Here is a 22,688-nt window from a genome sequence, read left to right as displayed (position 1 = left end):
GAGTTGTTTCACTACCCTAAAAATCTATGTGTTCTGCCTCTTCACTCCTCCCTTCCCCAAGCCCCTGGCAACCACTGATCTTTTTACTGTCACTATAGTTTTGCCTTTTCCAGGCAATGTTGTGGAGTTGGAATCATACAGTATGTGCCTTTTCAGTTGGACTTCTTTCACTTGGTAATATGCATTTAAATTTCCTCCATGTCTTTTTGCAGCTTGATAGCTAATTTTTTTTACGTGCTGAATAATATTCCATTGTTGGAATGTACCACAATTTATTTCTCCATTCACCTACTGAGGACAGAATGGCTGCTTCCAGGTTTTAGTAATTATGAATAATGCTTCTATAGACATGCATGTGCAGGTTTTTGTGTGGAGGTAAGTTTTTACCTCAGTTGGATAAATACCAAGGAACATGACTATGTTTAGTTTATAAGAGACTTCCAAACTGTCTTCCAAAGTGGCTGTGACATTTTGTATTACTTACAGCAATGAATGAGAATTCCCATTGCTCCACATCCTCACCAGCATTTGATGATGTCAATGTTTTGGATTTGGGCCATTTTAATAGGTGCGTCGTGGTATCTCACTGTTTTAATTTGCAATTCCCCAATGACATGTGATGTGGAACATTTTTTTCACATGCTCATTTGCTGTCTGTGTATCTTTTTTTGATGAGATGTCTGCTCAGATCTTTGCCTCATTTTTTATTCAGGTTGTTGCCTTATTAATATATATATATATATATATATATATATATATATATATTTCATTCTATGAAAGATGTACTTTGGTCTCTTCTAACTGGCAGCTGGGCAATTTGATTTTGGTACATATTCCACGTCGATATATATGATTCAAAGCAGATCAATCCTGAGATATGTTCCACTGGGCTTGAAGAAGGATTAACTTTTATTAACAGAATTCTGGTGAAAGGGCAAAAAGTTAGTGATCAACTAGGTGTGCAACTGTCAGTTAAGCTACTGAATGTACAAACCTTGCAGGAAAGTACAGTCAGTTCTGTTATAGAACTTATTCCTGAAAATCACTGCTATGCAGAATCATTCAGTAAAACCACAGGCCTTATGGGAATATTGTGGTTATGGCACAACACTAAAAATCTTATCCAGTGGCCTATTAAAAAGTAAGGATCATAATAAAAACAATAGCAGTTTTGAACATGCTAAGTGATTAAGAAATATATAAATACTACAATAAATGTGTCACTTTACCTTTAAAAACACCTGAAATTTGCTTGCGGACATGAGGGTCAGAAGGGATGCAACTTGTGAGTTATGAAGTGGTAGAAGGTAGGTTACCTGAAATCAGATGAAAAATTGTTATACTAAGTGTGAATGGGCGTGACTCATAACACAGTGAACTGAGGGAGCTACTGGTTGTGTGGTGTGTGTGTATGTGTTTGTGTTTTGTGTATTCTTACATGGTTTGTTTCAACTGGTTAAACTTTTCTGCTTTTATCTAGTGTTTCTTGAAGACAGAATCAACAAATAGTAAGCAAAGGCGATGTTCACATTATACTCATTGTTTCCTAATATATCAGTTGCATTGGAACAAATTCACATTTTCAAAATAAGCATTGAAGCATAGCAGACTATAATTAATATCCTTTGTTGCATTCTTTAGTTTAGGGTCCTTTTATCTTTATGATAGCTGCTCACATATGACCTTCTTTGTATGTGCTGCTCAGAAGTCCTGCCACTGAATGCCCACTGACCAAGGTTCTTATTACCAGTCCATAGCTCCACCAGGGGCCTCTTGTGCTGCTTGGGAGGACCAGTTAGCATGCAAAGAATTGACTTCTGATTTCATAGTGAGTGAGGAGTACTGGGTTAAGACCTACTGTTTACTCAGAATTGTTGGTGTGGATGAAGCATCAGCCAGGGCAAAGTGGCAAAAAGGCTTCCCTAAATCCAGTTTAACTAGGGCTGGCTGCATGTTTGAGCCCTCAAGTGGGCTGTCTTCATAGAGTTATTAAAAGCAGATTGGAAGCAGGTCTTCTTTCTAACCTCTGGCATGGATCTTAACAGGACTGTTTTCAGATGTGTCTGCGTCTCTTTTTTTTTTTTTTTGGTGCACTTTCCCCCTTATGGATTACACAATTCATCTCTTGCTGGGGAAACTTGATCATGTTAAAGACTTGTTTCAAAGAGAAAACAACACCTTAGAGAGGAATTTATTTTTAAAAATAGACCTTCACATTGCATATAAATATATAGACAAGTGCTCCAACAACAACAACAACAACAACAACAAAATGCTTCCCTTCTGTTCTAGGAAATAAATACCTTATTTTCAGTTTGGAGTGAGGGATTCTTCAAAACATACAAATGATCTGTGTGTATAATTTCCTATAATCTCCCTCACTACAGATGCTTTGGACTGTTATTCTTAGAAAGCTTTGGGTTTTTCTGTAGACTGGCTGAGATAGATAGATAGATCCTTAGCCTTAAAACTTCTTTCCATTCAGTAGCTACATCAGATTTATAGGGCTGCCAGATTTGATTGGGAATGGGTCTTTGGAGCTTGGATCTGACATTTTTAAAAGGTTTTCAGGATTCTTTGATTTCTAGGTCAAAGCAGTCCAGTTTTCATGGAACTCCAGATTTCTCTATTATCATTTGCTATTTAGGACCATGCTGTTGTCTTCAGAGATGTCACTGGTTCAGGTGGAGAATAGGAGTTGGTATCTTTGCTTAGAGAGTGAGGCCAGTGGCTTCGATTCTTGCCTCACTTATTGCTTCTCTTACCTGAGAACTTCCTATGTGCCAGCACTGATTTTCATGTGTTAACCCATTTAATCCTTGCAAAATGTTGTAAAATTACTCCTTCCTCCCCCACTTTCCACTTAAGAGAAGTGACTTCTCTGTGTCACTTGCATAAGGTCGAATGGGATGCAATTTGAACCCAGCAAAAAAAATTTTGAACTGTTTATTTCATTTTTTATTGATGTTAATTTCATATAACAGAACATTTATCACTTTAATCATTTTAAAGTGTACAATTCAGTGGCATTTAGTACATTCACAATATTGTACAACCATCAGCACTCTAATTCTTGACCCTTTTTTGTCATCTCAAAAGTAAAATCCTATACCCATTAAGCTATCGCTCCTCACTCCCACAAACTCCAGCCCATGGCATTCATTAATCTGCTTTCTGTCTCCACGGATTTTGCCTACTTTGGATATTTCATATCAATGGAATCATACAATATCTGACCTTTTGTGTCTGACTTCTTTCACTTAACGTAATATTTTCAAGGTTTGTCCCTATTGTTGCATCTATTGGTACTCTATTCTTGATTTTCCCCATCTTTATTGAAATCTAATGGAAAATTAGTTACTTGTATTTATATTGTATACTTAAATGAGTTTTTTTTTCAGTTATAGTTGGCATACAATAATATACCAGTTTCAATTGTATAGCATAGTGATCAGAGTTTCATAACTTGCAAAGTGATCACACCACTGAATCTAGTACCCCTTCCCCTTACATATTTATCACAACATTATGAACCATCTTCTCCATGCTACACTCTACATCTAAATGTCCATTATACAACTATCCATTTGTACCTCTTAATCCCTTTGCCTTTTTTCCCCCCATCCTCCCTCCCATCTAGTATCACTCTAAATATTCTCAGTATCTATGAGTTTATTTTCGCTTTTGTTGTTGTTGTTAATTTTGTTCTTTAGATTCCACATGTACGTGAAATCATGCAATATTTGTCTTTCTCAATCTGACTTATTTCATTCAGTGCAATAGCCTCGAGGTCCCTCAAGACAATATCTATTTCCATCTCCTTCCTTTTACCCTATGTGAGTCTTTTAATCTGAAGTGAGTCTCTCGTAGGCAGCATATGTAGGGGTCTTGTTTTCCCATGCATTCAGCCACCCTATCTTTTGGTTGGAGCACATATTTCTTTTCCATCTGAGGCACTTATCCATAGGAATGTTGTTATTACCATTCTTTATTTCTGTTTTTGATAATTTTTTCTTCTTAAAGAAGTCCCTCCAACATTTCCTGTAATATTGGCTTAGAGATGATTAATTCCTTTAGCTTATTTTTGTCTGGGAAGTTCTTTATCTATCCTTCCACTCTAAATGATAGCTTTGCTGGATAAAGTATTCTTGGTTGCATATCCTGGGTCTTCATCCTGTTGAATATTTTGTGCCAAGCCCTTCTGTCTTGCATAGTTTCTTTTGAGAAATCAGCTGCCAGGCTTACGGGTTCTTCCTTATAGGTAACTAACTGGTCTTCTCTTGATGCTTTTAAGATTCTCTCTTTGTATTTAACCTTTGGCATTTTACTTATGATGTGTCTTGGCGTGGGCCTCTTTGGTTTCCTGGTTTTGGGGATTCTCTGAGCTTCCTAGGGTTGTATGTCTATTTCCTTCACCAGATGAGGGAAGTTTTCCATCATTAGTTCTTCAGCTAGCTCTTCAATATCTTGTTTTCCTTCAGGTACCCCTTTAATAGTGTCCCATAGGCTCCTTAAATTATTATTATCGTCTTGGCTTCTTTTTTCTTACCATTCTGATTGAGTGTCCTTGGCTTCCTCATCATCTATATCAGTGATTTGATCTTCTTCTTTATTCACTCTGTTTATTCCATTTAATATACTCTTCATTTCAGATAATGTGTTATTCATTTCTGACTGGTTCCCTTTTATAATTTCTATTTCCACTTTTATGGTTTTTTTAATCTGTTTGTCAAAGTTCTCACTGAGTTCATCTACAAATCCTCTAAGTTCACTGAATATCTTTATTATTAGTGTTTTGAACTCTGCATCTGTTAGACTGCTTGACTCTATTATTCCTGGATTTCTATTCTATTCTCTCATGTGGTTTCTGCTTCTTTGTTTTCCCATTTTGGCTGCCTTTCCTTGTCTGTTTCTATGTACTAAGCAAAACTCCTAAGTCTCTGGGTCTTATTAGCGTGGCTTTATGTGGTAGGTGTACAGTGGCACAGTTCTGAGCAGGGTTCCACTGCAGGCCAAGTTTAGCCTCCAGCCTGTGCCCCTCTGGGGCCACCTGTTAAGATTTAGCAAGCAATACACAGATGTTGTACTTATAGTTGTCTCAAAAGGCCACGCCAGAAGCTGTGGTCAGCTGCCACCAGTTTGAGTATAGGCCCTGCTCAGCAAGGGGCACCTTGATATGGCTTGGGTGGGGCTGTGAGTTTGGGGAGGTGGAGTTTCAGGCAATCCTCTGGGTGGAGTGACCTCAGTTTGATGAGGCCTCAACTATGGCTGTGCTGAGTCTGCACACTGAGAGGGGAAAGGGCTCAACAGAGGAACAATGGATACCACCAGCATTTCTGTACAGAGCAAGCCCTCACCTTGGCCTTTGCTCCGACAACTCATTGTCCCTCTGTAAGTCCCTGGTGCCCGCTGTGCAGCTGAACCACCACTGGTGCTCAGAGCAAGCAGGTCCGTCACCACGAATATTTGCTCGTGGACAAGGCTGCTTTAAGAGGCGTCTGCCGCTGCCACAGCCTCTGCCCCACTCAGCCCCTGGGGACTGGGCAGCCTTGTACCTTCGCCACCTCCTACCTTCTACCTTTACAGGTTAATTATTTTTCTCCCCAGTTGTGGGGCTTCTGTACATCTAGATCCCAGGAGACTTTCCTTGCTGTTTGCTCCTTGTTTCTGTCACAACTTTGATTTGTTCACCATAGGGATGAACAGAGCCATTTATGCCATTTTTTTTCCGTACTCGGTACTTTATTCTTTTTATGGCTGAATAATATTGCACTGTATGGATATAGCATATTTTTTTATCCATTTGTCATTTAATGGACATTTGGATTGTTTCCATATTTTTGTTATTGTGAATAGTGCCGATAGAACATTCATATACAATTTTTGTCTGAACACCTGTTTTCAAGTGCGTGTATGTGTATATACACATACATATGTGTGTATGTGTGTGTGTGTGTTGTATGTATCTATATCTAGAAGTGGAACTGCCGAGTCATATGATAATTCTTTGTTTAACCTTTTGAGGAACTGTCAAACCATTTTCCACAGTGGCGGCCCCATTTTGCATTCTCATTGGCAATGTGTGAGGTGAATACAGGTCTTTCTGACTCTAGGGGCTGTGCTCTTTTTCATAGGCCATACTGTCTCCTAATAATTCCCCAAAGACTCTAGCAAGCCCCTGCCAAGTCTCACCTCCAGCCAACAACAGAAGCACTTTGCAGGGTATCTCATGTTGCTGGAGGAAGTTGTCGATAATATGACTTTAGCGTGAGGAAAGAACAGGTGTTTGATATTTGTTAATGGGCCTCCTCCTTCCTCAGTATCAGGTAGTGGTTAAGAGCATAGGTTTGGAACCACATATTGTGTGATTCCAATTTCAAGAAATGTCCAGAATGGACAAATCCATACAGAAGGGAGTAGGATCAGTGGCTTCCTATGACTTAGGGAGTAGTAAGAGTTTCATTTTTGAGGGTGGGTAATAAAAATGTTCTATCGGTTGTGGTGATGGTTACACAAGTCAATATACTAAAAACCATTGTGTGCCACACTTTAAATGAGTGAATTGTATTTCATTAAAACAATAGTGTGGGCTCTGGAGAATTATTGCTACTTATTAGCTTTGAATGTTGGACAAGTGATTCTTGTCCAGTGTTCATATGTGTAAAATGGGGTAAAATAATAGTTTTTTTACCTAACTCAGAGAATTGTGAAGATCATAGGAGCTAATATAGATAATATAGTGCTTAACATGGCGTCTGACACATAAATACTCAACGCATGTTGCTAACTATTAATATTATCATCATAAAATATTTTTGAAGCCCCAACTGATTGATGGTGTTCATGACAGGACTGTGAAGACCGGAAATAGGTAGAATTCCTCTTCAAATTTAAATTCTTAGTTCAACCCTACTGCCAAGGGAAATGAACAATACAGGGCAATGTAATGAGGCAATAATTCTGATAGTAATGGCAGATGAGGTCTTGTGATGGGGGATGTTGGGTAGACCTAAGGGCTAGAAAAAGAATATTGATGCTGATGTGGCAGAGGAAATTGTACTAAAAAGGCTGCTTCACCCTCACTGACAACAGATGTTGGGGATCTTGAGCTCTGGGTTTCAGGGCTTCTGACTCCCTTGAAATTCTCTTTGGTTCCTTTCTTTGGAGGTCATGATCCCATAGTTGGAGGAATCCTGGTGTAGATTAGCTTCCTTGAGTATATTTTCCTTTCTATTTCCCTAATGTCTCCTATCTCCGGGGTCTCTAGGAACCCGCAGGTAGGTACTCCTGCTAGTAAAGAAGCTACCAGCTTTTCAAGGGAACTGGAGGGAAAATATGGGATGGGATGGAAGCCAAGAGTCTAAAAGACGTGGATCTATCTACGAGTGAAAAGAAAGCACAACAAAACACCATGATGTTCTGCTTGTCCAGTTGCTCTCAGGTTGAAGGCCTTCCAGAAAAAACATCCCTACTGTTGTCTGTGTTCCTACTTGTAGGTTCCAGGCATCTGGCATTTGCCTGGCGCCTCCCAGTCAATGTCCCATGTGAGGCCCAGACAAAAGCAAAGACAGTCTGTCCCCCTCCCCCCAACTGGAATAGACAGCCCAAAGCAAACAATGAAGGGACTGAAGAACACTTCCAGAGAACAAGCTCGAAAGTGCAAGTGGAGAGGCTGTAAACCAAGTGTGTACAGTGTCAAGGCAATGTGGGTCACAGGTTATTTTCAGAGTTTTTTTTCTGTTGTCTGCACCTCTTTTCAGTAACCTGGTATTGTGTGTGGACTGATTCTATTGGAAATCTGGGAAAACCCTGAGCTACTAACATCTTCAATAATTTGTCACTAAGAGACCCTTCAGCCTTGATGTCTGCTTCTGTGATGATATTTTTGTTGGATTCCGTCATAGAAGTAGGAATCCTTGTGTCAGTTGAAGCTGCACATGCATACACTGTGCCCAACACATGTTTGCAGATACTTATCCTGTCAGATACAAGGATTTCATTGCCAGAAGTCTGGTGAACGCAAAGTGCCATTGGCAAGGACTGGGGACTGGAGTGAGCAGCCCTGTTGCCCTAGGGAGGTTGAGGTTTTTCTGGGCAGCAGGAAAGAGCCTGGGGTCAGATGTGTGGCTTCTCTCTGCCTGCCCGCCCCTCCCCAGCCTACTGTCTGTGCATCAGCTGCAGGGCCTTGGTCCTGAGCATATTGGCTGCTCCTTGGCTTTGATCCAGAGGCAAGCTGGGAGCCTGTGACTTTGAGACTTGGCCCTTTTCAGTTTTCTTTGTTCAGAAAAAAGTTTCATCCTGGCTCTCTTCTGTGGTTGCTGAGGATTAGGAGAACCCTGGGGAGACTTGGCTATAGGACAGCTCTCAAAGCTGTGCTGGGAAATTTGAAGAGGGGTCACTTCTCTCTGTCTTATTTCAACTTACATTCTTCTCTCCCTTCCTAAACAAGTTTTTACTGTTGCAAACCCTACTGCATAATCCCCTAGTGTACTTTTGTGATTCTGCAGCTATGTGGAGGGGATTAGACCAGTATCTGGACCAATAAAATATTTTAAGGACAGTTCAAATGGACAATATGAAGGAAAGTTCAAATCTAGGTGCTTGTTTTTTAATAGTTGCACCACTTAGAGCCATTACTTGCTTTCCTGGGTTAGCATTTCTTATTCTTTTCAGTGGCTGCAAGAAGAAAGAAGGGAGGCTTTGCTTCCTGAATAGAGCTTGAGAATTGGATTGCTAAACACCCAAAGGCTATGGTATTCCCAAGTACAAATGGACCATTTTCAAGAATGTATATCTATTTATAATTTCTCCAGTTTAATATTCTTAAGAAATGGAAATTATCTCAGCTCTGAACTGGTTTTCTATTAAGCTTTCTTTTTTTTCTTTTTTTCCTCTTTTTTTTTAGTTTTGGTGGGTTTTACCTTTAAAAACACAGTTAATTTCATGATTATTAAGAAATCATTTTTGGGAATCTGATTATATTACAATAGGTAAACAAATATTTACATTTTCCACGTACTGCCCTTTGGTATAAATCTACAATATGCCTCTATCTTATTACCAGGTTTGCTGCTGCTGTTTTTGTTTCTGTTTCTGTGTGTGTGTGTGTATTTGGGGAGAACTTTACTGTTCACTGCTTGCATTTGAATTGCTTCCTTGAGGACCCATTAACAAATCAAAAAACTTCAGACTACTACATATACACATACCAGGAGTGCATAGTTCAGTTTCTATAATCCCATAATACACAAATGTTGGCAGGATTTCAATGATTGTATTAATCCTATGAGATACTTTGTCATGCATGATAGATGATATTTACAATTTGAGATCTGAAATGGCAGAAGCTTTGAATATGCTTAATTATGCAGTATGCGGAAGTGGAAGTGTTTATATTGTTTTAGACTATATCGGCCAACAAGGCAGCAAAAACTATAGTTTCATATTAGGCTGCAACAATTTCATAACAAACTGGAAGGTTCTTGGGGAGTTTTTACAGCCTAAACCAACAAAGTTTGTCAAAGTTTTTTTTTGCCAAGGTCTTAAAACCCTATGGATAATTGGAGGATTGCGATCCCTCATGTGAAATGCTAGTCCATTTATATGTCATCCACGTGCCTGTTGAATGAATTTCTTAGTAAATTTCTGTATTGTGAACTCGGAGCAGAATATGATAGCCCTGCTATGATGAACTCTTGGTTTTTTAAGGGCCCTGCTTGATTACTCAGAGAGGATTTGAGCATAATTAGGAATCACATTGTGTTTGAAGACTGGAAGTAGAAGCCCAAGAAGGATTATGGAATTGTTCTCAAGGTTACAGAGTCAGATTGACTGACTAGGTCTTGTTTCCTCTCAACGTGTGTAATATACTACAGGTTGCTTTTCTCCCAATTAAATACCTTTTTAGCTTTTGAAGGTTTCCATACTCAAAGAAGTTCTTGGTTCACTCTGTGGCTTTGCATATTTTCTTTTTCTTTTGCCCATCTACCTTTCACCTTAGTCTGTTTCTCCCACTGGGCTTCTCTCTTGTTGTTCCTTTCATTTTTTTGCTGCTCTTTTCCAGAAAGTCTCTTGGTATAGTATTCATGAGTTTTAGAATAGCATATGGTATTCTAGGCACAAGTGAATTACTCTTTTGTATAAAGGATAGGGCTGCTTTTTCCTTTGGTGGCTTTGCAGGTAGGGGGAGGATTTGTTTTGGTTTATCTAACTCTTCCTCATGGTGCCAAACACTTGCAGCCATAAGAGTATCATGGATTGAGGTCTTTTTTTTCCAGCTTTGTTGAGATATAAGTCATATACTTTAAAACTCACCCTATTAAAATGTACAGTGCAATGGTTTTAGTATATTCAGAGTTGTGCAGCCATCACCAGCCTATTTTAGAACATTTTTGTTACCCCAGAAGAAACCTTGTACCTTTTAGCAGTCCATCTTCCCTCATCTGTCTTTCTAAGAACCCTAGACAGCCACTAATCTGCTTTCTGTGTAGAGATTGATGTCTGGAGGGCCCAGTCTATTGTCACTTCCCTGTGATAAAAGGAGTCATTTGGCTGGTCACTTGCCTACCTTGATAGTGGCCTTACTAATTTTTGCCTGTTTCTCTCATTACCTTAATATGTCACTAATGACTTAAGAGTCAAGTAAACTTGGAGATCAGTGTATTCTGCGTGTCAGTCATATTCTATAGATCCCAGAACAGGACTTTGGAAAACCTCTCTCTAAACTCTCTTTCTGATGTCAGACGTCCTTCAACCACATCTTGGTCAGATGATACTTACCCTTTGCCCTGAGTCCAGGTTATGGGAAGCCCTGTGATTGAAAACTTCCTGAAGGCAAGAACTTTGTAACCCCAGCTCTACGCCCAATGCCTGCCTGCCACATAGTAGACGCTCAGTGTTCACTGAATGAATGAACTCATACACTGATATTAATGAGAATTAAATCACCCTAGTTTTTTGATAAATACCTGTCACTGTTAACTAATTGAGCTCATCTATGCTATTGTGTATTTTTTTTTAATTTTTCTGTTTTTCTTTTTATTTGTTAGGTGAGGCAACCCTTGATTGACCTCATAGATTACAAGGACCTTGTCAGCTTACAATCCCTTATTTTTAAATTTTTTTTTACTTCTACAGCACTGGTCTTCCTGGGTGGTCTCCCATCTAAGTACTAACCAGGCCCGACCCTGCTTACCTTCCAAGATTAGACAGGATCAGGCTTGTTCAGGGTGGCATGGCCATAGACTGTTGTGTATTTTGTAAATAAGCCAACTGTAGAATCATTTTAAAAAGAGCATGTAAAACTGATATCAGAATAAATTCTGGTTGTTCTGGGTGTATCCCATTTCATGTACTAATCAGAAATGTATGCTTTTCTCTCTACCTTTTGTTGTCTTGTGAATCTGGTTCCTATCAAGGAGAAAACAATATGATGCTCTGTTTGTTTTAAGAGGAAAAAAAAAGATTTACAGGACACAGTTATATTTATTTTCTAATGCTATAGAAACCAGTATTCTGGATAGCTGCTTTGATTCTTTTTAGTTCTTTTTTCTTTATTTGAGGATGAACATCTGGTAAGGAATGCTTTTCTTTGCTTGCGATCCAGTACATGCCTATTGTGCAGTCAGAAAAAAAGTGGTAGTGTAGAGGTTCTATCTCAAATTCCTTTGATTGTTGTAACAATAGGCCTTATGTAGAAGTTGAGAAAGTTAATAAAATGTTAATGGGGGATATTCAAAGAGTTCAGTACATTTTAAGGTATAGCACATGTTCACATCCCTCTGGTAGTGGTAAAAATTCAAAAGTGAAACCTGTAAGGGTCATTTGGTCCTAATGTTGTCCAACAATAGGATGTTAAAAGCCACATGCTAAGGAACACAATATTGACAATTATTTTGAACTATTAAAGCTTGCCATCTAAAATATTCTAGCAACCTTTAAAAACTGATAAACATGAATTGCAGCAGTTCATAAGACGTGTTTGCTCTTAAGCAAATGCCTAAAATGCTCCTAATTTGTACCAGACACCTTATCAAAGGCTTTTGCACAACTTCCAGTTTGGCAATTTTGCGTATTAGTTGAGCTTAACCTCTGAGTAATGGGGTGGGAAGTGAGGAATTATCATTTCACTTTACTTTCAGCTACCAAGACAGGTGGACTTTTCTAAGAGCAGACAGTGTGGGCTGGTGGAAAAAACTGATGAGTTGAATTTAAGAGGATCCTCTTTGGAGCTGGCATGGCTTTTCCTCCAAAAGCACTGTCCCTATTGTGCACTGTAGACATGAGAGTTTGTAATAAAATGTCATCCCCATCAGTGAAAACTGGCTTTATGTTAAACTTAGAGTTTTCACTGTTCTCAACCTCAGGCCCCATTTAGCTATGACACAACTGGGAAGCAAGCCTTTAAAAATTGCTATCATTAATTCTTATGCAGAATTTTTAACAGTCTAGAACACAAACTCCATGTTAGGACAATGAATGACACCAAAATATCTTGATGTCTGTGACCTTTAAGTAATAACTCGTTTTTCTAGAATTAGAATCTGCGTTTCTTGAGGAGCAGCTTTTTAAGTATAGTTAACCCTTGAATAATTTGGGGGTTAGGGATGCTGCCTCCTCACAGTCAAAAATCTGCATACAACTTTTGACTCCCCGAAAACTTAACTGTAGATTGTGAAAGAAAGGGTCAGAGAAATATTTTAGGAGATACAAAGTCTCTAACTTTGTAAATATAAGTGTCAGCAACCAGGATTTTTAAATAATGAAGTCTTCCTCAGGAAAGATGAAGGGATAGTGGTTTCTTTATCATTAAATGGAGGCCATAACTGTTTTTCTCTAGCATGTGGCAATGGAGTAAAACTCTTACTATATTTCATCATTTAGGAAAGCTTATAATTTACTTTTTTGGGGGGATGGGATGTGTGTGTGTGTGTGTGTGTGTGTGAGAGAGAGAGAGAGAGAGAGAGAGAGAACACATTTCCCCCTTATGATGTGCCTCAATATTTAATAATTTCCAGAAAATGTTAAAAACAAGGAATTCCAAAGGAACTAGCAAGTAGATGTTCTTATTGAATGAGAAACTGTGTTTTCTGCTATTTTCTTTGTGAACATCTGAGTTGTGGTTGTCAGGAGTAACTCAAGAACTGACTGGATGTGGGGATCTTGGTCACAAGTAGTTGTAGATGACTCTAGAGAGGGCTCTAAACATTAAGCTTTAAAAGGGGGTCAGGAGATTTCTTTCTGGAAAATAAACAGCAGCATGTTATGATTACCCTTAATTTATACCCTCAGGGCCTCTTTACAAAACAAAAAGACTTTCTGAAATTTAAAAGCAAAATTTGGATTTCATGTAACCTCTTTAAAACTGTCGAGCCAGGGTCTTGGCTTGGTCTTTGGGCTGGGTGTCAAAGGAATGAATGTGCTCATTTAGTGTAGGAACAGCACTCATTTCTGTGAAATCACCTGCAGCCCTCGGCTCAATTTTAGAATGACTTTTCGAATGTTCTGGAAAGTAAATTGCTTATCTTGGGGTCTTAGTTTGTCAGGTAAGTTAATTGCCTCTCCCTGTGAGAGACTGGTATAAATAACTGCCTAAGATTGCTTGTATTTATATTAACCAATGTGGAAAAAGAGAAATCAACTCAAGCATATTTTTTTTCTGTCAAAGAAAAGGTATGCCCATTAAGGACAAGCTTTGAGTATAAAGGTGGCTTCATTTCTACTTAGAACTGATGGCTGTAGGCTTTTATTTGATGAGTTTGTTTAGATTATAAAACATCATATTTCAACTTTGGGGCTTGGAGGCTGGTGACCTTTCCCAAAAGACTAGTGATTTGAGTAAAGCAGAAGTTTGTGGTAATATATGTGTGTGAGAGAGTTTTTAGTCCTGGAACTGAAAGTAATTTAAGTAATGAACACTGTGATCCAAAGGACTGCCTATTTATTTGCTTTAGAAATATAACTGAATACAAGTTGTGTCTTAGCAATTCGTAGTTATATTCAGCCTTGTTTGTTCCACTGGTCATGACAGACTCTGAGAGAGGAGATGCTGAGGCTAGTCTAGGCCTAAAAATCAAGGATTAAAGTAGGCTTTTAATTAACAGTTTTTAAATTTGCCATAGTTTCCAGTTATGTTTATTTTGAACAGGAAGAAGGCTTTTAAGACTTTTCTTAATTTCCTAATGGTGCTCATAAAACACACTCAATGGGAATTTGCCTAAAGATTAATTTCACATGTGTGTATATGCATACATACATCCAGACACACAACAATATATTGGGATGCCATAGTTTGAGGATTTTTTTTCAAATATTTTAGCAAAAGTCTCAGAGCATTCATGAAATAAAAGCATTAAGGATTGCTTGTCATAGCTAATAAAGTTTGCTTGGATCTCACTTAATTTTTCTGCTTCACTTCACAAAGTAATTGAAACTTCCTTTTTACTTTGAGCTGTTTTTTTTCCCCTCCCAAGAGCTATAGTCTTAAAAGAACATATCTTTGGTTAGCAAAGTCTGTGGATTTTTTCTGAATGTGGAACTAGGTCCTCAAATAGTTACTGGATTAGTGGTCATTAAGTCCTTGGAAGGGAAATTGGTTAAATCTGTAAGGGGCTTCTAGAGACTGAAGAACATCCAAGGAGAAAAGAAGGCTTATTACAACTGGAGCATTTAAAGCATTTTTTTCTAAGTCTGAAAATGTGACCCAAGTTGAAAAGTAGAGATGATGTAACTGTCCTCATGGAATAATGAAGGTATGAAAAAACAATTCTCAATCTACAAAAGAAACATGAAGAACTTTCATAGGTATAGGAACTATCAATTGATGCAGATTAGCCAAAATGATGAACTTTCCCAGTGTTCCACATATAGCTGTTTGCTTTTTAGTTTCAAGTGGTTCTCTAGAAAATTGTTTTTTGTCCATCAAAAACTCTTGCAAAATAACTACCTCCTTCTTCTCTCCCTTCCAACCATATTTTGTTTTGAGTTGACAGTAAAAGACAAAACAGAATTGTTGATTTTACCAGAAAATTTGGGGTACAAATTTTGCTGCTGTGGCTGCTGAGGTGAACAAAAATTTCAGATTGCATATCATCTATTCTCAGGACAATTTACTTTTGGAGTGATGTGGGTGGGTTGTGAGGAGCTCTTCTGCTTTCATTTTAAAGCATTTGTTACAAAGACACCTGACTTCGAAATTTTATTTTCATGTGTCCTGGTTTAAGAGATCTGACCTCCCACCTCCACTCAATTGAACTTGTCAACTTTCATTTTTAACTAAGTACTCAACTAGTTGACTTAACTTGCTTATTTTAAGAGCAATCATATGGGAGTAATTTGGCCTTTTTTATTAAGTTGAGTGTTAATTATTTTAAACTGCCTTTTGAATGGTGGGTTGTTAATAGTAATATTAGTCACAGCTGGGTTGTGAGTGCTTGACTCCAGATTCCTGGGTTGACTATTTCATAGGTCACTAAACAATTTTCTGAGTTATTTAAACCCTTATTCTCGATCTCTGTCTCTTCCCCACCCTACTCCCTTAGGATAATTGAAAGCCTAGTACTGTACCTCTAACTAGTTACTGCCGTCCAAGAATCCTCATTTAAATGCTCATATCATATGTAGAAAGATTTATCCTGGAAAGGAAGCCTTGTAAATACTGGGATGTTCAGTTTAAATTCATTTTGAAGAGAATAGTACTGTGGATTGAGTAGCTGCATTATAATTCACCATGCAAACAAAACATTTAAAAATGTTTTGACATTCTTGACTAGGTTTTCATGTCATTATCAACTGCATTGTAATACTATATTAGTTTTATTTGCTTAGCTCACAGTATCTAATGGGTACAAGTTTAATATCATTTAAGACAGACTCTCGTTATCTCATGTAAGTGACAATACTTCTGTGAGAACTATACCTTGATGGAAACATCAGAAAAATAGGAACTATGATGAAAAACCCCATAGGGTATAAAAGAGTCATAACCTTTCTCAGCGGAGGCAAAGTTATGGATATACTCATTTTTAAAGAGCACTTGATGGCATAAAGGAATGCAATAACATAATTGAAAGCAAATATATAGCACTAATAAAGATTAAACTAATTGCATGCTTGCTTTGGGGAGGATTAAAGGATGTGGTTTTAAATAATTTCATATAAAATTATTTAGTTGTAAATAGGATAAAATTAATTTTCTGGTTTTGCCTATTGTAAGGTATTGTATGACATCTTTCGTGTATACATCTGTGTATAGGTAGGATCTACACTTGGGTATATGAGCAAAATCACAAAGCTACGTCAAAGTATAAAAGGTGTCACCCACTTAATATATTACTTTATATTGAAGTTATTTTCTCAGTATTTTCTTAGGTAGAAAAATTACCATGCTCTTTAAAATCTTAAGAGAGTAAAGCTGTAAGTGAATTAACAAAATCTTTTAGCTGATAAGTCATGAGAGTACAAAACATATCGAAAGATGGTTAATTTTATTAACAGTGCTTTTATGAATTGAAAACATCCCCTTAGACTTTGGTGTGGAGGGTGGAAAGAATGAGGTCTACAGTCAGTTTGGTTATTTGGAGTACTATAAAGTATGATGCTGTCCCCTAGATATCATGGAGGCCCCTTCTTTCCTTTCTTCCTTCCTTCCTTTTCTTCTTTGTGTACAGCACCTGATACTCCTAGGTGGTCTCCCATCCAAGTACTAACCAGGCCTGACCCTGCTTGGCTTCCGAGATCAGATGAAATCTAGCACGTTCAGGGTGGCATGACCGTAGACTCTTGCATCCTTATGGAAGGGCCTGGATTGGTTGTCCAGGTAATTTAAATTAAGACTGCTTGCTGCCAGGAAAAGAAAATAGCACATCCAATTAATCTCCAGTACTGTTTCAAAATGATTCACAGTTGGAAGATAGATGGCATGGAGTTTAATAGTTATACAGTTTTTTGTACTCTTTTATTCAAAATAGTCTTGGAAAATAAATACTTGAAAGATTATGGGCAAGGGAGGGGCTCATTGTTTTGGTTTGCTCAGCACAGTCCAGGTTCACACCTGTTGTCCCAACATAATAGTTAATAGCATCTCCTTTCACTCTCAAATGTGTCCTGGTGTGGAGTATAATTTATGGTCACCCTAAGGACAGGAAACAGTATATTCACAAAAAGAACTTGATAATTAAAAATGATTTAAATAGTTTCGCTTCAGAAAAAAGAGCCTATGTGAACTTTAAATTCCTTGCTAGATAAAACTTAGCCTAAGGTTGAGTAATGAGGCACCATCAGGTTTGATCTCCTGGCTAAGCAGGTTCTACATATGTTGGAAGAGCACTTGCCAAAGAGGCAAGGAAGCCATATATACTGATGTCTAAAAAGAATCACACAGAATAGAATAGAGTCTGATTCTACTGGCACCTCAGGGGCATCATTATGAATATCACTTCTCATTACCTTGGCTACATGTGCAGATGCAGTAAAAGTCAGGAGTTTTGTGGAGTAACTCTCAAATATCTGCCTCCCTCCATAGAGCTTCTGCATGAAAATTGAATGCCAAAAACACAAGTGCATTCCTCCAAGGCCTTTCAGTGTTTTTGTTTTTGAAATGACCAACAAAGCAAATCTTTTACTCTTTTTGAAACTCTCCCAGGGTTCAACAAAGAGCATCAAAGAAATGCTCTTTTCTGTTTTATTTGTGCATGTTTTTAAACCAGTTACAGTGCTAGTGCTATAGGCTCAAGTATGAATTATTATTTTGTGCCTGGTGATCAAGTATTGTCAGCTTAGGGAACACCATAATGCCCAAGTCATACATAAATGTCCAACTAGTGTAGAATAGGTGTTCTGTAATAAGATTTATGTGTTTATTATTATAGAATGAGGTTTAATGGACTTGGAGCTAGGAAATATTCCTGGGCTATACTGAATGACCTTGGATAAGTCACTTAATTAATCACTCTTTGCCTTGGGTCCCTTTTTTATTTTCTGAGGCTTAACAAGGCTACAAGAATCTTCTTCTGGGGTTAAAGAAGTGAATTGATGTATTCACTCACTCATCCTTGGATCTCACTTGCTAAAATAGGAGAGGACTTAGAGGGCTTTCTAAGTGCCTTCAGCTCCAGCCTCTGCCACAAACATAATGAGATTCAGAATGTGGATAGTTCTTGAAAAGAATGTGCAGCCTAAGTGTAGTGAGAGGTAAGAAAGCTGGGTGCTTGCTCCTCCCAGCTGGAGCTGGCCAGCCCACAGACCTGCAGGATTATTTTTAGTTTTGGAGACACTACAGTGGGTCAGCTCCTTTTCCAGGACAGTGTTTTAAATGAACCTTGAGTGGAAGGCCCCTCTGGTGAAGCTTTAAGTTAGGCCAGAATGGGGTCCCAGTCCAGCCCTCACTGATAGTAATATCTTAGTTATTTGAGCACTAGTTAGTAGGATAGTTAAAAGTTACCAGTAGAATATCTAAGTTGAGATAACTGGATTATCTTATAGCAGTTGGTAAGTGCTTCTTAAGCAATCTGGTTCAGAGAGACCATGATAAGAGAATAGGGCAAGTATCAAAGATGGAACCATAGATCCCTCATGCTTTGAAAGTACTTTAGCTCATAAAGTCCAGATGTGGTATCCAGAAGTTTCTCAACCGTTTCAGCATGCTTTTCATGGTGCCCTGTGCCCTTGCACTTAATGGTAAGAGGGCCTCAAGTATGGACCTTTATGGTAATGTGAATCGGTTACACTAGTCTTACTGAGTTTCTGTTTCAGTGGCTATGATTTACTTCTTAATATTTCATTCCTTAATCAATTGTAAGTGATTTCCCCTGGATTCTTTCAAATGGAAAATTAAATAGAGAAAGACATAGTGCATTAGAGCTGGAAGTAGCCCACGAAACCTTCATTTTAATAGTGGAAACTGAGACTCCCCAAAAGATAAGTGCTTTGCTTGAATATAATTTATGAAGTTATTCCTATAGACTCATCTCTGTCCTGCTAGGCCTGCACCGAGGTTAGGTAAATCTGGCACTGGCCATGGGAAGAATGTTTTGCTTTCATTTATTACTGTTTACTTTCTTATTGCTTTTCAGCCCTTTACTTTTTGATAGAATGGGAATCATATTCTGTTTGTCGATGGTGGAAATTTAAATTGGCTTCCAAAGAAAAAGTCTGCAAAGGGGCCCTACCCCCAATTAGCTTTGGCAGGCTTTCAGCCCTACAAATATAATGGACTGAAAATTGCTGGTCCCCAACTTTAGGCATTCAACGACTGTGATGTACAACCTGAACCATCCTGCAGAAGTAGACATAATGTTAATCTCATCATTTATAAAAATACAACTACTCTGGCCCACTACTAAATGCAGAATGTAGGAATTGCCTATGATTTTCTTAGGGAAGAAAAAATACACTGCAGAAGAACACAAATGATCAGAGGATCTTCCTAAGAACCTCTAAGGACCTCAGTTGACTAAGAAATAAGAAGGTTGGTCTAGATCTGTTGCTTTGTAGGCCCTTTCCAGCCTTCACATTAATCCAACAAGTATTTTTTAAGAGCAAATCAGCCAGGTACTGTGACTGAGAATCCTCAGGTAAATAAAATAAGCATAGCTACTGGCAGAACACCCAGTCTAGGAGCTTATTTGGGGACTGATGTTGGTCAGCCCTGTCCTCCCATAGGAAGCTCTTAGGTGCCCCTGAGAAACAGAATCATGGGAACATAGGATCTTAAGGATCCTATGAATGTTGGAGCCACAAGGGAAATCAGAGGTCATTTTACCCAGAGAGAGGGAAACTTGCCCCAAATCACCCAGCCACAACCTCTTTGTGGCAGAGTCAGTCTGAGGACCAAGATTTCTGATCTTTTTCATCATTGCTCTGTAAAAGATTCTATGTAATGGTGTACTCTGTTTTTGGCTCCAAGAGATTACTGGTTTTGTGTCACCTGTGGTGACCATTTGCTGAGTACATAAGTGAGATAGGGTTCACCATCTTTTTATAAATCATTTTGATAATTTGTCTTAAGTGCACTAGCTCACTGAGGTTTACCTGCCACTTTTTCTGCCTACACAGTCTCATGAACTGGCTTATGTTCTATTCCCTGATGATCCCGTGTGCAGTAGTGCTTTGTGTTGGCAGCAGTTGACCCCATCCTTTTGTAGTCTGAGAAAACTAGTGTATTCTGTAAGTGAAACAGCATTAAGTGTGCAAAAAGTCCCTGGAAGACCTATAAATCCATAGACTTTTGTAAGTATCTCTTAAGATCCACAGGTTGGGAACCATTGAACTGAACCATTGCAAACGTGTGTGCTTGTATGTAATGATAACTTTTGGAGCTTTTATCTTGGAACTTGATATTATGATATGAAATATTTTTTAAACTTGAATCATCTCAGTGCATACCTAATTCATGCTTTCATTATGTACTTGTGACTTGAAATTCGTGAAGCCGATAAGGACTTGAGAAGGTTGCTCTGATAGCATGTAAATAATTGGAGGGTTGATGAATGTCCTGCTATATTGTATTATATCTTTTCTGCCCTGCTTTTGAGGGATTGCTTATTAAAATTTCATTATTCAGTCATTTGCCATTTCTGATCTTACTGTCTGAAAAGTATGCCCTCCAACCTAATATCCACTATAGGATGTTGCTCCATCTTTTTGCAGAAAAAAAAATATGTGAAACAGCCGCAATTATTTAGGAAGGATGAGTAATGCAGAAAACAGTGCATATTTACAGGTTTTAACAGGCCTGTTTCCTTTTCTACCAAAATGTAAAGAAAAAAAATTACATTCTGTAGGTTTGAAAGACCTTCGAAAATAAAAATCTTTCTACCTTTGGTTTATTAACTGAGGGTGGAGGTTCCTACGATTTTATTGTTATGAAGAAATTTCCCAATCAATGTTTTTATCCAGCATGAGAATAAAAATTGAATAATTTGACTATGGTATTGCTGTTAGTCAGAGGGTCTCCTGAGGACAGGAAAAGTCAAGATAGCCAGATCTCAAACTCAACAGGCTCTTAGAGTTTTGACATGGAAACTTGCTTCGTAAGCTATCATCATACTGGGATGCAAATGGAAATGGAAAGGGTGGTTTGGTGGAATAATCCATACTAGACTCTTAGCTCCTGGAAGACAGAAAGTGTGCTTATTTTTTTTATCTTGAGCATTTGTCACCATGCCTGACATATTGGGTACCCAGTAAATGTTCATTGGGTAACTAGAGAAAGCAAAGATAGCTGGTGGGGATATAAGTAGAACGGCATGGTAATGGCAAAAGATTAATGAAAGTGGGATTAAAAAAAAGGTAAAGTTTTAAAAATTAGGTGGGAACCACCAGGTGTGCCTACAGGCCTCCACCAGAACTACAGTTGGAATAGAATTAAAAGCATTAATAAAAAGAAATTGGGGGAAGCTGTAAAAAGTTATTTATTTGGCTTTAGGGCTAAAATTCTGAAGCTGTGATCAGGGAAAATGCTCTGCCCAACAGCCTGAGTAATGAATAAAAAGAATTTTCAGAATAAAAGTAAATCAACAAGCTCTGTGGCTCTCCACAGAAAGGCCAATTGCTACCTCCCATCATCTTTGACAGTAATGGTATTTACCCACCCAAGTTATTCTCCTAAAATGAGTTGATGATGTTTGTATTAGTAGGATCCCTTGATAGGGAATGTGACTGGTTTAAATGTCTTAGTTATTCTAGGAAGCACTTTTTTTTATAGCTCTGTTAGGAATAGTGGATAGTCTTAGATTTTCAGCAGCATTCATATCTAGCAGCATTCAGGATAATTTGTTTTCTGATCCAGAAAGTTGATTATTCCTTTAACCATTTCTGAAAGTTGTGTTTCATTCTGTTACTAAAGAAAAGGGTATCTGATTCTTATTTTCTATTTCCACTTTTACAATTATTGTGTGTGTATTGAAGTTCAGAATGCCTTGCCTAAATTTTAGGATGAAAACAGGAAGCAGTGACTAAATTTAAACGTGTTTTCTTATTTGAGGAATTAAAACTCATGTTTTGGAGTTTGTTTTTTTTTGGTCATCACTCCCAGTTTAAATGTCATTGTTGGTTCTCGTGGCCAGAGCAGCTTGTGGAGATCGGTAACTTGTGTTAAGCTTATATCTGAGGGCAGTCAGATGGAATTGGCAGATTCCATCTGTGGGTGGCAGATTTTCAAAAAGTTCAACATAGACTTTTTGGCCTATATGACCCAACAATTCTACTCCTAGGTATATAAGAGAATCAATACCCTTTGGGCACAAGAAAAAGGAAAAAAAACCTCAAGCTATAAATTGGACATTACTAAGGTTTTAGTGTTGTAAAGGTTTCCTATAAATGTTTGTATTGAGCATCAAAATAAAAACAAAAAAATATAATAATATAACTTAAGTATTTTGGTATGTAGCAGCATTATTCATAGTTGCGAAAAGATGGAAACAACCTAAGTGTCCACCAACTGGTGAATAGATAAACAAAATATGATATATCCATACAATGGAATATTATATAGGCATAAAGAGGAATGGCATACTGATACGTGCTAGCTATAATGTGGAGGAACGTTGAAAACTTTATACTTAATGAAAAAAGCCAGTACAGAAGGGCTACATGTTGTATGATTCACCTAATATGAGTGTCTAAAATAGACAAATCAATAGAGATAGAAAATAGATTAGTGGTTACCTAAGGCTGTGTGTTTGTGTTTG

General features: G+C 38.0%; 1 protein-coding gene and 2 pseudogenes across 1 annotated transcript in view; 1 reads left to right on the top strand and 2 right to left on the bottom strand.

The window, feature by feature from the left end:
• Window positions 1-22,688, top strand: part of GPC4 (glypican 4) — a 102,373-nt gene that overhangs the window by 25,814 nt on the left and 53,871 nt on the right. The window lies entirely within an intron of this gene.
• On the bottom strand, window positions 11,128-11,245 carry LOC118608046 (annotated as a pseudogene).
• On the bottom strand, window positions 16,659-16,777 carry LOC118608355 (annotated as a pseudogene).

The sequence above is a fragment of the Rousettus aegyptiacus genome, unplaced genomic scaffold (genome assembly GCF_014176215.1).
Source record: "Rousettus aegyptiacus isolate mRouAeg1 unplaced genomic scaffold, mRouAeg1.p scaffold_m13_p_9, whole genome shotgun sequence".
Classification (NCBI taxonomy): Eukaryota; Metazoa; Chordata; class Mammalia; order Chiroptera; family Pteropodidae; genus Rousettus; species Rousettus aegyptiacus.
This window is presented reverse-complemented; position numbering and strand designations above follow the sequence as displayed.